Here is an 18,926-nt window from a genome sequence, read left to right as displayed (position 1 = left end):
GGACTAAGACTTATGTCCTAAAGAGTTAGGGCTTGAGTGAAATCCTTTAAGTGAGGGTATTAACGGGTATAGTTGGAAACTTTACCCTTCTAAGGTCATTTCCAGAATGTATTCAAAGTTTGGAGTTGGGATCCGAAGTATAGTGGGTTAATCCATTAAGGAAGCCTTAACAGACTAAAGAACTCGCCGAATCTAGGGAGGGACTCGACGAGTTAAGTTGGTATTGTCCCGATTATGTACACAAGAAACTCGACGAGTCTGTTAAGGGACTCGGCAAGTTGGTTCGTGGTTTCACGACTATTAGTAGCATGGGAACTCGGCGAGTCAGGGGGATGACTTGACGAGTTGAGTCAACTCGGAGCGTTGACTTTGACCGTTGACTTGGAATTTGACAAATGTTGACCTAGTTTGACTTTTGAAGACCTTTGGAAAAGAGTATGTGAGGGGTGGAATGGTCTTCTACCCCAGTGAAGGCTTATGGTTAAGTTATAAGAATCCCAGACTTATCTAAGTTGTACGATGATCGGTAGCTCGGGGAGTCGAGAGGTCAGCTTGTTAGGTGAGTCTCCTCACTGTTTGTATGGGTCTATGGCCACAATGTCGGCCCATTTAGTTGATGTATGGTAGGAAGACCCGGTGGTTAGCCCTAGGCATTATGCATGAAAGACCAGAAGGAGGCTCCTGACACACTGTATGCTATTGTGTATGGTAAGAAGACCCGGGGGTTAGCCCTAGGCATTATGCATGAAAGACCAGGAGGTGGCTCCTGACACACTGTATACAGATTAGCCAAGTAAAGTAGTATGTATGCTAGTTGTCTTTGTGATGCTTGCATGGAAGACCTGGAGGTGGCTCTTGGAACTTGTCTATAAGACCCAGGGGGTGGCCCCCGACCTGGCAAGAAAGACCACGTGGTGGCTCGTGGCATAATGGCAAGACTATGGGCGACACATAACACCTTATTTGATTATGATATATGTATGGCTCATGGTTATGTATGGCATGTATGGATCAGTTGATATTATGGTATGTGGTATTTTGGGAACTCACTAAGCTTCGTGCTTACGGATTTCAGCTTTTGTTTCAGGTACTTATGTTTCAAATGAAGGAGCTCGGGGCGATTGCAGCGCATCACACTATGTTTTCCGCATATGAGATCTTTGGGATTATACTCTGATATTATTTTATGATGATATGTTTTGATTATTGACACACTGGTTTTGACATTGGATACTATTATGGATGTTTTTATACTATTGGTTTTTATAACAACCTATTTAATTCTGAAATTTTTGGTCTGAAATTTTGGGATGTTACACAAATGATGAAGTCCCATGACCCAAATCTATGTCAAACTCAAAATAACCCATTTTGATACTAGTTTTCATGGACAAATCACAATATGAACCAAAGTTTTCTTTCAAAAACGACTTTTGAACATTTCAAACTCATGAGTGGTCTTCAAACCAGCATGCATGTGATGATCTTCAAGCTTAGATTCTAGATGATCAAAGTATGTTGTTAAAAAGCTTTCAAATATGTCATAAAAGATTTATTCACAAATAAATATCTAAACCTTCTTTTCTGCTCAAATCTAATTTTTCCCAGAATCCACACAACAAAACAAGATGATCTGGAAATTTTCAGAAAATAAATTATTTTTCTCGATTTATTGTTATTTTTGCAAGAAAATAGAGCAATAATTCATATAAAATACATTTAATGGCCAATAAATTCTGGTAAATTTTAGATATCACCTATGCACTGACTAAAGACGTTTCATGAAGTTTCATGAATTTCTAAAGCTGTTTTCTATTGATTTCTAATTTATTTTTTTTGAAGAGAAATAAATAGAAAAATACAGTTTTAAATGTTCAAAGCCATATTTAATAATTTTCGTATATCTATAAATCATAAAGACTCTATTTGAAAGTTAACAGATTTTTTACAAGATAATGTCTTCTTTTTCCCGATTTAATGAATGTTTAAGGGATTAAATTGATGAATAATAGCTACACTTATCCAAAAATTATGAAACTTTTCCATAACATCTTATATTACATTCGGATGCTATATAAAAATTTGGATGATTTTTCTCTTCCGTATACTATTTTGGTTCTATTTTCCTAAGATTAAATACACATAAATCCAAAAATCAGACTCCAGCATATGAAAATCATATTTGGTATATTTGCCAGCTTATGTACACTATATATGAAGTTTAAAAAAATCTTGGTGATTTTTCATAACTTTTTAATAATTATTCACGAATTAATGCATATTTAAGTGATGAAAACAAAGAAAATATCCAAAATATTTGGAAACCAACTTTTATATTTTTACCAGCTTTTATATATGTTATAACAGTAGAAAAAAAAGTTTAGGGACTTTTTGAAATATTTTTCTATTTATCTCTGTTTTGATAGGATAAATACACAAAAATCAGAAAAATCATATTAAATTGTTTGAAAATACATTTTATTATTTTTCCCAGATTATATATGTCGCATATCAGTGGTTCATAAAGCTTGGAGAATTTTCTTAACTGATTGCTATTTTTCATGAATTTATATCTATCTAGAGAATTAAATAATGGAAAAAAAATACTTATACATATCTAAAATCCATGAAAACTTATTTGGAAGATCTTTAATACTGTTAGAACCAAAATCCGAAGTTTAGTAATTTTTATTAATTGTTTAGTATTTTTCATAATTTTATGATTATTCAAGAAATTAAAATGGTGAAAAATAGTTTGACAAATAAAAAATTCAAGAAAATTTATATTGGGATCTTTGACTTTAGTTAGAATTAAAATACAAAGTTTGGAAAATTTTGGAACTAAATTGATTAAATTTTTGAATAATTAATCATTGAAACACCACCTAAAATGTTAAATTTTAACATTTCAATAATGAGGTTTTCCACTTGAATTTGTTATACAACAAATTGATTCATAGAACTCTAAATTTCACAGAAAAATGTTTGTAACTTATCAATATCAAAATTTTGACACAATATTGGTGTAATTCTATTGTAGAAGTTAAGTATGCTAGTGTTAGATTTTGATTGGAGACTCACTAGTGTATACCATTATTATAGGAATCGGTAGTTGTATAAGTGGAACTTAGATCAATGCATCATTTGCATCATCTCAATGCATTGTGAGTATTCACACATCCCCCTATTTTCGGTTTTTATGTTTTGGGGTGGAAAAGCATGTCCGAAAAACTATTTATTGTTCGTTGCACTTAAATTGATTTGTATCAAACTTGATTACTATATTTTGCTATGTATGTCTATGCATTTTGAAACATGAGGCCTTATTGTCTTAAGTCCCTTCCCCTACACTTCACTCCAACCATTAACTCTTTGAGACAATGGTCATTATGGATAGCGCTATTAGGAACTGACAACTCCTCTCTCGCCTGATTGCTTGAGTGCGTGATACCATATTAATCTATGGAACGATAAGCATAGATCTTGATAGGGCATCAGTCATAGGATTGGTTATGAACTCATTTTTTGCTCATATACATACAAACTTGTTACTTATTATAGCAATAAACTTTGTTTCTCATTATAACAACGAATTTTTGTTAATACAAACTTATTTACTTGTCTTAGCAACGAACTTGTTTGCTCCTTGTAGCAACGAACTTGATTGCTCATTATAGCAATGAAACTTGTTTACTCGTTTTAGTAACGAACTTTATTTCCCATGAGAATATGAACGTTGCATCTCGTTTGGGCAACATACTTTATCTCTCATGATGACAACAAACTTTGTTTATGCAAACTTATTTACTCATTTTTTCAATATACTTTTATTTATGGAAACTTCTATCAACACTTTGATTACGATTCATGAAACCAATATTATTTTTAACATGTGAACTCACCAACTATTTTGGTAGTTGACCGCTCATTTTACATGCTTTTTAAGGAACTCGTCTATAAGATGACACTTAGGGACACATCACTTTTAGGATCATTCGCTTGTGTTATATTTCAATTGAATTGTAATTTATTTTAAAAATTTGTTCAAATTCATTGTAAATTGTAATACTTTTTAATACTATGGTTGGTGTTGTCTTTTAACTTTTGCTATGAGACCCTTTGTACTGCCACGCCCCGTGTTTCCGCTTTAGCGGGGTGTGACAGGATACTAATGGCCAACCATGAAGAAATATTCGTTCCTTCATGCCCAGAAATGCGATGCTTGTCAAAGCCATAACAACATCTTGCATCAACCAGCAGAACCTCTATATCCCATCATTTCTCCTTGGCCATTCATAAAATGGGGAATAGATATAGTAGGTAAACTGCCAGTAGCCCCTGGAGGAAAAGTCTTAATGCTAGTAATGACTGACTACTTCTCAAAATGGATAGAAGCTGAAGCCTACGTCCAAGTAAGAGACAAAGACGTAGTATCCTTCATCAAACATAACATCTTAACCAGGTTCGGGATCCCCGCTGAAATTATATGCGACAATGGATCCCAATTCATAAGCAACAGGACCAGGGACTTTTGTACAAGTTGGGGAATCAAGATGGTGATGTCTACTCCTGTCCACCCTCAGGCCAATAGCCAAGCATAATCCAACAACAAAATCATAGTCAACAGATTGAAGAAAAGGTTGGATGAGAAGAAAGGAAGGTGGGTTGAAGAACTTCCTTTCGTATTATGGGTAGATAGAACCACTTCCAAGGTAGCTACAGGCCAAACCCCATACTCATTAGTGTTTGGAACGAAAGCAAGGATCCCCACAGAAGTGGTGATCCCCACAGCAAGATACCTACTTCAAAACCAAGAAGACAACAACAGGATCATGGCTCAGGATCTCGACACTGTCGATGAACTTAGGGATCTTGCCATGATCCGTACTGCTTCTCATTAACATAGGATCACCAAGGCATACAATAAAAATATAAAAGTCAAAAAATTTCAAGTAGGAGACTTGGTACTAAGGAAAACATTCCAAGATCTTGGAATGCTATACATCTCAAAACCTATTTCATGTAAGTAAAACTGGTCATCTCCCAATACACTCAAGGTATGCATGCTTTTTACCTCTTATCCTTCATTTTTCATTATTTATTCTCTTCAAAATATCATTACTAACTTAAACATCGGAGGGGTGTTAGGTAGGCTAACGCCCATCCCTAGCTAACCTCTAAGGATCCTGAAGTTTAAGGATCCTGACCTTTAAGTACCTTGATAGATGAATGTTCAAGGATCCCGATATCCAAAGGACCGATGGCACGCAAGGATCCCATGACTAAAAACATTTGACAATTCACGATATGAATCTCCTAAGAATAGAGACTGATCGTCTCTCCTATAAATAAGGGTACTTAATCCCCTCTAAGGTTTATAGAGTTAACTATATCTTCCACACGTGTTAAGGTTTATACACCTTGCTTGGACGGACGATATCTAGTTATGAGATGTGAATAAGGGGATCATTTCACGCTTCAGTGACTTGGCAACCCTCTTATTTCTGAACATAAGTTAAGATCCTAAAGTTTAAATCTAAGGTTAATAACATTTACATGTTATCTTAAGTTGGGATCTTCCCTAGAAAATTCACAAGGATTATAACATTACATGTTATCTTAAGTTGGGATCTTCCCCGGAAAATTCTTAAGGTTTATAACATTTACATGTTATCATATGTTGGGATCTTCCCCATAAAAATGCATGAGCTTATAACATTTTTGTCGTACGGTTTGGGATTTTTTTTCCCCAATAATTCGCTAAGGATTGTAACATTAACATGTAACCTTAAACAAAGATTAGTTGGTTATTAGAGCTCAAGTATACTAAAAATGATTTAATAAAAGAGTTTTGCCTCAGGATTGTTTGCAGGAGACAAGTTTTTCAGGATTCTAGTTATTTAAGGATTCTAATATCGTAACAGTTATGCAGAAAGATCAAGAGAGAAATATGAAAAGGAAGCACGACCATTGTATTGAAAAGGGGTTGCATGCCAACCCACACAAAATAAAGTAAATTGTTTTACATCCCAAATAAACAGAAAATTATTTAAACTAATCTTTGCAGACCTAGACCTTAGCCTAGTCATCATCGGTTGCGTCCCACTTCTCCCCTCCTTCGGTCAGCTGCTATACAGGATCCTGATTGGCAGTTGCAGGCTTGCCAGTCAACTTGGCCAGTGCCTCATGCCAACCATCCACGTCCCAAGAATTGCTTGAGCTCCGCATTTGCAAACCACCATTTTATTGAGTGGGGAAGAAGTATTCAAGAACAAAGGAAGAAGATGGTTTAGAAATTAACGTCGTTGGAAGGGAGATCAAGTGAAAGGACAAAAACACCCTCACATGCAAATAATGTGAGAGAAGTTAATATCTGCTATCTAACAAATTAACCCAAAAGGACCATCCATTAAAATTTTTGAAACCATATGGACGAACTTTAATGAACTAAAAAGTTAAGGACTAAACTCGGTTTTTATTTGAAAACTACAAGTGTTTTGGTCAAATATCAACCAAATGAAAATCAACCAAATTGTATGAGAGGTTGTGGTGTAGTGATTAATATAAGTACCAAATGGATTTTATTGATTGAAGAATAAATTACAGACAAAATGATGAAGAAACGAGTATAAGTGTTTAAGTAGCTAAAGGTGTCTAAGGTGTCAGCTCATGGTGTCGTTGAGATCCGGGATCCTAGATAGGATTGAGGATCTTGGCCCTAATTATTGCCCCCAAATTATACCTACAAAATATTTGAATTAATTTCAAGTATTTAAAATGTATAATTATATAAATTGGAAATAAAGGATTTGAAATTCAAACTCAAACAGATAGAATTGTATCCGTTTAAAAGATATGATTATGTTTTCAAATCTATTCTTTATCATCTACGATCCACATAAATAGAGGTTAATGGTTGTCAAACTTTTATTAATACTTTTAGCTCTCTTTTAAGCGTTATTGGTTATCTTCAAGGTAAATTTCTTGTTCCTTTCTTCTCATTTTTCTTGTTTGATGATCATGGGTAAAAAGGCACTCCGTTCTCGCTCGAGCATCCTTACTCTTTCTGAAGAGGACTTCCTCGATGAAAAAATCATGTGTTATGAGGGGACTTGCTCTTTTGATGATAACAACATTGAGTCCTTGAAATCAATCAGAGCTTTCTTGCTGACGTCATTTTCAAGCCTTTTGATGCTAAGGCCAAATCTAGCTTCGTATTTCCTACTTGGGTTTGTTTTTCTGAATATCCTTTCTCATCGGGCTTGACCTACCTTTTTTCTGGCATCATCTATGAGTTCTTCGAAATTACAAAAATTTCGTATTCTCAAACTATGCTTGTGATCCGGAGGATCCTTTTTTGGATCGATCGGATGAATCAGTACAAAAACATTGACATGGGGTTAACTGAATTAGCCAATATTTATGATCTTCAAACTTTTGGATTTTTCCATTTCCTGCTCAAAATGAAAACCAAAAGATCACATTTAATTTTGAAAACAAAAAATGGTGCCTGGAAAGAAAGGTTTTTCTTTGTGAAACACAACTCTATCCCTAACGGCGATCCTACCAATAATTTGGGATAAAAGGGTGGGATTTTATTTAATTATGAGAAGGATCTCGAAATTCACACTTCCTTATTATTTTTTTTGACGCAGCTTTCAAGTTCGAGGAAGTTGTTCTAGCTGCTAAAGATACCAAAGAGAAGATTGAAAGCTTTCTCGCTTTGCCTGAGGCCGAAAGATCTTTCAAGTTTGACCATTCTAGCCTCCAAGAAGGTTCTTCCACCACTGCTCTAATTTCTACTGGTAAGCATCCTTCTTTTTACTTGTTTCATTTCAAGGATCTCGAACCGATGATGGTTCTTTGCAATTTTCAGGATCCAAGGCTACACATTCTATCCCTCGCTTCTCCCTCTCGGAACTTGATGAGGCCATGTCTAGTGGTCAGCTCGTGGCCAAGAAGGAGTAGACATCCTCCTGGAGCACACCTTGGAGATGAAGGAAGTGATATCTGAGGTTAATAGCAGTGTCACTGAAAGCCATCTGAGATACAAAGATTAAGTTGGCAAAGGATGTGGCGAACGCAGGATCTTGGAATGTGGCTGGTTGACGTGAAGCTCTCGATAAGTTGACTGGTAGGCATGTTAATGCCATTCAAGATCATGTAGAGAAGAAGAAGAGAGAAGAGGAATTGAAGAAGGAGACAGAGGATGTGACAACCCGTAAATTTCTATCTTGTAAGTTAATCCAATAAACCAAAAGTCAGACTTGTTTCTATTTCCTTTTAGCCTTGTTAAGGGTCATTTTAATGAGTTTTAAGCCTAGTGCACTCAAGGATTGTGTGTTAGGGAGTGAACCACGTAAGAACCAAGAGCCTAGAACATCAAATGAGACATAAAACCTGAACAAGTGAGGTTCACGGCCAAGGTCCATGTTCACGGCCGTGAACCCTTGTTAGGCCGTGAACCCCTCCTATAAGGATGAATTTTTGCCACTTTCCTTCACTTCTTCTCCTCTTGGCCGTGAACTACCCATTCTCTCTCAAGTATCATCAAGTGAAGGCTCACTTTTCACTCCAAAACGTAAGCAACTCATTCCTTACTTGTTCATGCTTAGGAACCCCCTTTGTTCTAGCCTTGATTCATCACTCTTTGTCACCATCTTCAAGATCTTCAAGGGTACACGGCCGTGAACCCTTCATAAGGGTCGTAAACCCTTCATAGGATCTTGGGCCGTGAACCCTCCCAAGGCCGTGAACTCCTAGAGTTTGGCCATTAACTCCTTGTGATCAATCACATGTGATTCTAACACTCCATTGAGAGTGTTTGCTAGTTCCTAAGGTTGTTTCCCTTACATGTTAGTTGTTTTAAACACTAAAATATACATATATGTATCAATATATGTCATTTAGGACTCATTTGTGCCTCGGGACTTCATTCGAGGAACTTGTCATCCTTACTCGAATCTTTAATTGAGTCACCCAGATAAGGTGAGTTCATACCCCTATAATATATCTTTTAAATGTTTTTAAATGCTTTTAGGGGGGGCGGGGAATTACAAGTTGAACACAATAAATATTGTGTAAATATTTACCTGTGATAACCATCACATTGAAGGATTTCTTATGCTTTTGTAAGTGATCAAAACAATTCAAAAACTCTTTTTAAATATATTAGTTTGGTATTTATAAAACTTCATTATTAAAGTGCATGCTTAACTCAGTAGATAATTGAGTCTTTTCTATAGGCCAGTAACAATTCAAAACAAGCATACTAGTAAACTATAATAGGAATAGTTTAGGGGTTTAGTTCATACTACAACTAGAAAAGGGAGGAACATACTATAACTAGAACAGGGAGGAACATACTATAACAAGAACAGAAAGGAACATACTATAACAAGAACAAGATAATAATAATGTGAAACCACTACTTCACGGCATAGCAATATACTTGTTACGCCGCGTTTTGTAACCAGAGTCTCCTGGAGGGAGAGCGGGCATCGTGTGTATAGATCTATACGGGACTGAAAATCCCGCATCCCGACTGTTCGTTACAGTTTGGCCAGCAGGCCAAGGGGTGACAAATATCACATTAGTTTCAACGCCAACAGGTTGTCGTGTTAAATACTAGTCAATCAACATGGTTATAACCATGTCACATTTTAACCTTAATTAAACTTATTGGTTTTAAGGTAATTAGTACTTCAGTAGTTATTTTATAAAATACTACCACATACTTTCATTTTCCCATTACATTCATATAGTGATATTCTCACATAAAAGATAATGCAAACTATTTTCTAGTAAAGATAGTCATAAAACTTGGGAAAACATACATTCTTACGAGAGAACAAACAAACAAAATAGTTGGGTCATAGTACATTCAGTTAGAAGGGGGCCTATAATGCTAACTTTATGATTCCTTGATGGATACATTAGGGGTATATATTAATCAGATCCGACAGACAGTAGGATGTGTGCTTTCCGCTTCATTTCCTATTCCTTGTTTGGTTGTGGGCATAGAGCAGATACACCCAGTCTACCATCTATTCGATCTTGATGTATATATATCCTGTATACACCAAGTAATCATGGGGAGTAACAGATATGGGTCAGGTCATAGCATACAAATTCAGTACACCGCTTTCTAATACAAAAACATACTTTTCAGATAGAACATTAAGTAGGCGAAACTAGAAACTTATCTTTAAAAGGTTTGATACGCATTATTAAACCAGTATAACTTAAAGGACCTTAGGTGGTTAATTCTATAAGACCTTAGCTTATACATCAGGGTTATATTTAATTAATATCCGATAGGCAGTGGAATGGGTGTTTTCCGCCTTATTTCCTGTTCCTTGTTTGGTTGTGGGCTTAGGGTAGATTCACACATTCAACTGTCCGTTTGATATTAGATTACATATAGCAAGTATAAACTAAGTGATTATAGAAGGAACTATTGTGGTTACCATTTTTACTAAAGGAAATATATGATTTTCTTAAAGAATGTTTTTGTGACATCCCCAATTTTCTCGGCCAGAAATGACCGATTTTGTTTATGCTTTTTAAAATAAAATCAAAGTAATCCTTCAAAAGGTGTTGCAGAATTTGTCCCCAAAACAAAATATGATAAAAATTTATCAAAGCATTTCTTAAAGAAATGTATTTTTCATTTCGTCACAAAACTTGGGATGTCCACATTGATACAGACCAAAAGCATAAACTGTATAATATAGGTCTTACAATAGATATTTATATCTACTGGCCTATAAATCCAAAATCCATCGTCATTGTCCAACTATGCTCTTGTTCCATTACCTGTAATATAAAAAGCTGAGTGGGTCAGGCTTGGGAGCCTGGTGAGCATATAGGGTTTTCAACCCACAAATAATAAATTTATTAATTTCATCAACCAACAATTAATTTATTTATTATGTTTAAACATCAAACAATCAACCCAATTTCCCATCCCCATTATCTTCTTTATTCTTAAAGATCTTAAGAATCATATGTCCTCCATTCATTCATTCCTAAGGATTATGCTAAGGAATAGGCACGAAGTCCATTGCTGCCGGAGATTCATACAACAGGCACTAAGTCCATAGCTGCCAAGGTAACCAAAGGAATAGGCACAAAGTCCATCGCTGCACGAGATTTATACAACAAGCACTAAATCCATAACTACCAAGGTTCATCTGTATGTTACTAAATCCGTAGCTACCAACGTACATCTATACGGTACTAAATCCATAGCTACCAACGTACACCTATACGGTACTAAATCCATAGCTACCAACGTACATCTATACGGTACTAAATCCATAGCTACCAACGTACATCTATACCATCTTTCATCCCTCATTCTTTATGTACCCATGTTTTACCGAACATATTTGTAGATATAAAATACATATACAATTTAAAATCTGTATAAAACATTCTTTCATCTACCCTACATTTTACCCAACATTTTTTGTAGATATAAAATACATATACAGTTTAAATCATTTAAAACCTGTATAAATCATTCATTCAATATCCATTTCAAATAAACAAACAATATATATTCACATAGCACGTATTTTATATAAAATACTTCATATCTATGTGTAAGATGAAAGTGACTATACACTCACATGATTTAACGATAATCGGGCAGCACCTCGTTTCTTAAAACACTCGTTTCCGATAAAACCGAGATGTTTTTTCCAAAAACCGGGCTTCACGCGAGCAGAGTTTCGGCTCGAAAACTCTTTTTCTCGGGATCTTCGGGCTCTCGGACTTGCTTATGATGCTAGAATGATAAAATAGGCTTCGGGGTAATTTTTGCAGTATAGAAGAAAGTAGAAGTTAAGAGAATGAAAGTTTGTAACATAAATTCGGATGACATCGTGATCTATTTATAGTGCCCGAGGCTCAGCATTACGCTGGGCGTAAATATGGTGTACGCTGGGTGTACTTCTCAGCGTTGCTCTACGCGGGGCGTAAGCCTTCGTACGCTGGGCGTAGGGTGATGCGTGGCAACAGACGTGTCGATGGTACAAGATACGTGTCGCATGCGAGGAAGTAGGCAACGTGGCCAACTCCGGATCACACACACGAGTACGCGGGGCGTACACAGATTTTCCAAACTTCAAAAGTCCGTAACTTTCGCATACGAGCTCCATTTTTGACGTTCTTTATATCCACGCGTAGGTGAGGCCATGTACTACAAGTTTCGTTTAGACTCCGTCGGCTAATTTTGACTTTATTTTTAAAGTTATATTTTTAACAGTCCGGGACAGGAAAAGTCCGTTAAAAATTCATAACTTATTCATCCGACGTCCGTTTTTGTCTGTCTTTTTACCGTTGAACTACTATCAACAAGATCTTCAATTCTCGTTTAGGTTGTTTCGGCTAAAAATCGTTCGATCTCATATTCGAACTTCGGGCTGCATACTGCTAAGCCGAAACTTAGAAAAATCATAACTTCCTCATACGAAGTCAGATTTTAGCGTTCTTTCTATGCATACTCTCGATTTAACGAAAACTACGACTTTTGTTTAGATTGCTAAGGCTAAAAAGCACTTTATCTTAAATTCACTTTTTACGTCAGAGAGCGTCGTGTTGGTTCTGTCTCGAAACTTTGACAGGCCATAACTTCTTCGTTATTACTCGGATTTCTATATTCTTTATATCTACGAAATCCTTGTTTCAACCACAACAACTTTCTTCATAGATATCGGCTTTATCTAATATTTATTTTCGACGCTTATTTTTATCCTTAATCATAATAATTAAGTTTAAAGCACATAATTCATTCTTATTACTTCAAAACGAGTTCCAATGGTTGACCTAGATTATTATATCATCATTAATGCTTAGCCCAGAAACACGGGCGTTACAATTCTCTCCTCCATAGAATGATTCCGTCGCCGGAATCATACATCAGCAAACAAATGCGGATAGCGAATCATCATGTCACTCTCCATTTCCCAGGTGAGATTTGGCCCATTCATATGTTTCCATCGCACAAGCACTAAATCAACTATCTTGCGTCACAACTTCTTAGTCTTATGGTCAACGATTGCCTCTGGTTCTTCGATTGACCTCTTGCTTTCATCCAACCTTAATTCACAAATTGGAATTATGTCGAGAACTTCTCCCGTGAACTTCCTCAAATAACACACATGGAAGGTGTTATGAATATTATCTAGTTCTTCTGGCAATTACAACTTGATTCCCAATCTTCTGAAGAACTTTAAACGGTCCAATAAACCTTGGACTCAACTTTCCCGAACCACGTAACATACTCATCTTATTCGGACTCGATTCGATATGACCTCTATGGTCAGAATATCAATCATCTTCTTAGTCATTACCGAAACGATAGTAACGACATACTTGAATAAAAACGAAGTCAATTACTAGCTTCTTGGTAACCTTGTGACTTTCCCTGATCGAAGTGTGAGTCCTGTGCTTCCAGTAGTATAGGCCTCTACTACTATTCACACCTACTCATACTCGTCCCAAGTATGGTCTCGCAGTTTATCCAAGTCACCATACAAGAAAATCACATAACAACTTAACACATATGAATGTGTCCAAATAATCATAAAAATTTCCCTAGACTCTACTAGGACTTCTTCCATGCGTATCTTCAATCATTAATTCTCCTTCAACTCGGTTGGTGGTTGAAACGCTAGACGATAGGACAACTTCAGAAATTACACCAACCGTTCTATCATCCCGCTAATCAAATGTGTACATTCGGATGTACCGTACTCCTCTATACGTACTGTTATTTTATTAGACATATTCTAATGGCAAGATACCATTCTTACGATATCTTCCGATAAGTGTCATTCACTATCGTAAGACTCCTTGTTTCTTCCATTTACTCAGTTCACTATGAGTCTTCATCATGACGTTATGTTCACGGAAGCAGGCGTTCAACATATTAGAACGAGAATATAGATAGAGGAAGGTTTCGACGTGTATTCCTCCTTATTACTCCGAAAAGTTACATGCTAGTTCTAACCGTAATTAAACAGTTAGAAACTTGAACACATAAAGTTTCCAGATCCGGTCGGCAACGGACCATAGATCCGATCAAATAATCATTTAAGGCATCTTTATAGCTATAATTTAAATCATTTAGCACATAAAATCATTTTAGGCATCTTTCATAAAATAAACTAGTGCTTGTGTCTAAAATATGGTAGACACTCATCTCACAATCATTGCTTAGCATTCTAAGTTTAAGTCTAGAAATCCTACAAATTCCTAGTGCGCTTAAACTAATGCTCTGATACCAACTGTGACATCCCCAATTTTCTCGGCCAGAAAAGACCGATTTTTTATGCTTTTTAAAATATAATCAGAGTAATCCTTCAAAAGGTGTTGCGGAATTTGTCCCCAAAACAAAATATGATAAATATTTATCAAAGCATTTCTTAAAGAAATGTATTTTTCATTCGTCACAAAACTCGGGATGTCCACATCGATACAGACAAAAAGCATAAACAGTATAATATAGGTCTTACAACAGATATTTATATCTACAGGCCTATAAATCCAAAATCTCTCGTCATTGTCCAACTATGCTCTTGTTCCATTACCTGTAATATAAAAAGCTGAGTGGGTCAGGATTGGGAGCCTGGTGAGCATATAGGGTTTTCAACCCACAAATAATAAATTTATTAATTTCATCAACCAACAATAAATTTATTTATTATGTTTAAACATCAAACAATCAACCCAATTTCACATTCCCATTATCTTCTTTATTCTTAAATATCTTAAGAATCATATGTCCTCTATTCATTCATTCCTAAGGATTATCCTAAGGAATAAGCATGAAGTCCATCGCTGCCCGAGATTCATACAACATGCACTAAGTCCATAGCTGCCAAGGTAACCAAAGGAATAGGAACGAAGTCCATCGCTGCCCGAGATTTATACAACAAGCACTAAATCCATAGCTGTCAAGGTTCATCTATACGGTACTAAATCCGTAGCTACCAACATACATCTATACGGTACTAAATCCATAGCTACCAACGTACACCTATACGGTACTAAATCCATAGCTACCAACGTACATCTATACGGTACTAAATCCATAGCTACCAACGTACATCTATACCGTCTTTCATCCCTCATTCTTTATCTACCCATGTTTTACCGAACATATTTGTAGATATAAAATACATATACAGTTTAAAATCTGTATAAAACATTCTTTCATCTACCCTACATTTTACCCAACATTTTTTGTAGATATAAAATACATATACAGTTTAAATCATTTAAAACCTGTATAAATCATTCATTCAACATCCATTTCAAATAAACAAACAATATATATTCACATAGCACGTATTTTATATAAAATACTTCATATCTGTGTAAGATGAAAGTGACTATACACTCACATGATTTATCGATAATCGGGCAGCACCTCGTTTCTTAAAACACTCGTTTCCGATAAAACCGGGATGTTTTCCCAAAAACCGGGCTTCAGGCGGGCAGATTTTCGGCTCGAAAACTCTTTTTCTCGGGATCTTCGGGCTCTCCGGGACTTGCTTATGATGCTAGAATGATAAAATAGGCTTCGGGGTAATTTCTGCAGTATAGAAGAAAGTAGAAGGCAAGAGAATGAAAGTTTGTTACATAAATTCGGATGACATCGTGATCTAATTATAGTGCCCGAGGCTCAGCATTACGCTGGGCGTAAATATGGTGTACGCTGGGCGTACTTCTCAGCGGTGCTCTACGCGGGGCGTAAGCCTTCGTACGCTGGGCGTAGGGTGATGCGTGGCATCAGACGTGTCGATGGTACAAGATACGTGTCGCATGCGAGGAAATAGGGAACGCGGCCAACTCCGGATCACACACACGAGTATGTTGGGCGTACTGTTGTACGCGGGGCATACACAGATTTTCCAAACTTCAAAAATCCGTAACTTTCGTATACGAGCTCCGTTTTCGACGTTCTTTATATCCACGCGTAGGTGAGGCCATGCCCTACAACTTTCGTTTAGACTCCATCGGCTAAGTTTGATTTATTTTTAAAGTTATATTTTTAACAGGCCGGGACAGGAAAAGTCTGTTAAAAATTCATAACTTCTTCATCCGACGTCCGTTTTTGTCTGTCTTTTTACCGTTGAACTACTATCCACAAGATCTTCGATTCTCGTTTAGGTTGTTTTGGCTAAACATCGTTCGATCTCATATACGAACTTCGGGCTGCATACTGCTAAACTGAAACTTAGAAAAATCATAACTTCCTCATACGAAGTCAGATTTGGGCGTTCTTTCTATGCATACTCTCGATTTAACGAAAACTACGACTTTCGTTTAGATTGCTAAGGCTAAAAAGAACTTTATCGTAAACTCACCTTTTACGTCACACAGCGTCGTGTCGGTTCTGGCGCGAAACTTTGACAGATCATAACTTCTTCGTTATAACTCGGATTTCGATATTCTTTATATCTACGGAATCCTTGTTTCAACCACTACAACTTTATTCATAGATATCGGCTTTATCTAATTTTTATTTTCGACGCTTATTTTTATCCTTAATCATAATAATTAAGTTTAAAGCACATAATTCATTCTTATTACTTCAAAACGAGTTCCAATGGTTGACCTAGATTATTATATCATCATTAATGCTTAGCCCAGAAATACGAGCGTTACAGTTTTCATCAAATATAAAAGAACTATTACAGTTAACTCCGTAAGTACCAAATGAATACCCCAAGGTTATATACAATGAAGATCTAACAAACAATGGGATGTGTGATTTCCGCCTCATTCCCTGTTCCTTGTTTGGTTGTGGGGCTTAGGGAAGATTCACACAATCGATTGTCTGTTTACTCTAATTATATATAACTTGTATCCATTTAGTACTCATAGAAGGAATTATAGAGTCATTTTTACTTATCTTTCATCATATAAGAAAATATAGGATTTTCTGGAGGAACAGACGAACGTTTCTAAAGAACTTACAATTTACTTTTCATCACTAAAATACTTATGAACTCACCAGCTTAAATGCTGATCTACTCTTTCAAAGTAACTTGTATTCTCAGGAAACTAGTAGACAGGTACGCGCGCTGGGATTTAGAAGATGGAGCATATAGCTTCATGTCTTGTTTTGTTATTTACTTTGGAGTCAATCTTTTGTGAATCTAATATATTGTAAACACTTTAATATTTATACAATGGTCGTTGTTACTTTGTTACTCTGATGCATGTGTTGTGATACTAAGCATGACGTCCTCCGCCCCCGAACGTTTCCGCCATTCCAGTTTGGGGGTGTGACAGATTGGTATCAGAGCTAGGTTTATAGTGAACTAAGTATATCAACCTATAAATGATATACAACTATAAATACAATGGTGCCGAAGTGCTCTGACTAAAAGTATATTTTTAAAATATAACAATATTCTTATAAAAATATACATACATGCTTATACATATATACATACTAGAACAAGTATCACAAGAAGAACAGAACAGAAGTATTTAAAGGTTGAACACTGCGGTCAAACCTGGACAGTTATGTAATCATATCTGGGATCAATATAGCCTGATCAACTATATTTATTTGAGATATGACCAACATGTGGTTAGGAGTGATGTGGTGTTGCAACAGTCTTAAACTTACCTAACTCTATACACAAGGGATTTCTAGATCAGAACATAAAGTTCAAATACTATGGGAGTATTTTATGATACTATAAGACAACAACAAGTTTAAAACATACCAAATTCATTACATTAAAATACTATAGGAGTATTTTAGGAACTATAAATAACTTATGTGAGAATTTAAAAGACCCTTACGGGTAGGTCTATAATTTTGGAATGTATACTCCTAAGGTTTTATATAATTGAGATTTTATAGACTTAGAATTTGTGATCTATGATGTACTTCCTGTTCCTTGTTTGGTTGTGCTTTAAGAGTAGGATCACTTATTCGAAGGTCTATTTAATCTTAAATTATATACAACTTGTGTACACTGCGCAATTATAGGAGGACGCTGTAAGGATCACCACATAATGTTTCACTTAATCTCATAGATTCTTTAGACACTTCCATTCTCGCACGACAAACCCATATAGATGTAACCACTCCATCATAGCAGTCAGCAGAGGAGTCACGGAGGAACAAGAAGAGGTTCATGAAGAGTTTTCCAAGGAAGGATCAGCCGAAGAAACCAAACGTCTTATGCGTCACACTAATAAATAATAACCTTGATTGACTTAGTGAGCTAGTGAATACACTTCGGGGTTGTATTACATTCAGAAAATCTAAATCCTAAGAGGAGTAAGTGATGTAATAACTCGATAAAACACCTTTAAGTACCCTTCGGGGTTGTATTACATTCATAACAAGGCGTAACAGTGTTTAAAATCCTAGCGCTACGTAACAAACTCTAATAAAGGTCACAAACAAAGTCTCTCCCAAATACCTCCTTGTATCTCAACTCTCTTCTAAATATCTCTTTGTATCCTAAATCTCTCTCAAATCTCTCCCAAATCTCTCTCAGACTTTTCCATAAAAACCGACATCAACCCACCCCTTCCTTTATTAAAAACAGCTCAAAAACCAAAGGAGAAAAACCAAAAAGGCCCTCTTGGTCCGGAACACTCCAAATCCGGAACATTCCTTGACTCCGGAACTTCTGACTCCGGAATGAGGATTGACTTCGGAACCATCCTTGAGCTTCGGAACTTCGTATGGTCCGGAATCCTTCACACCTCGAAAGACCAGCCTGCTTCGGATCTCCTGACTCCAGAATATAATTGACTTCGGACCTTCTAAGGAGAACCGGGGAATCTCGCATGCTCCGGAAACCCTCCCAGCTCCGGAAGACCTCGCTCCGGAAAGATTCGCACGCCGGAAGCTTCGCATCTCGGAAGAGTCAGACGAC

Source organism: Lactuca virosa, chromosome 3 (genome assembly GCF_052849685.1).
Source record: "Lactuca virosa cultivar CGN04683 chromosome 3, Lactuca_virosa_CGN04683_v6, whole genome shotgun sequence".
Lineage (NCBI taxonomy): Eukaryota > Viridiplantae > Streptophyta > Magnoliopsida > Asterales > Asteraceae > Lactuca > Lactuca virosa.
This window is presented reverse-complemented; position numbering follows the sequence as displayed.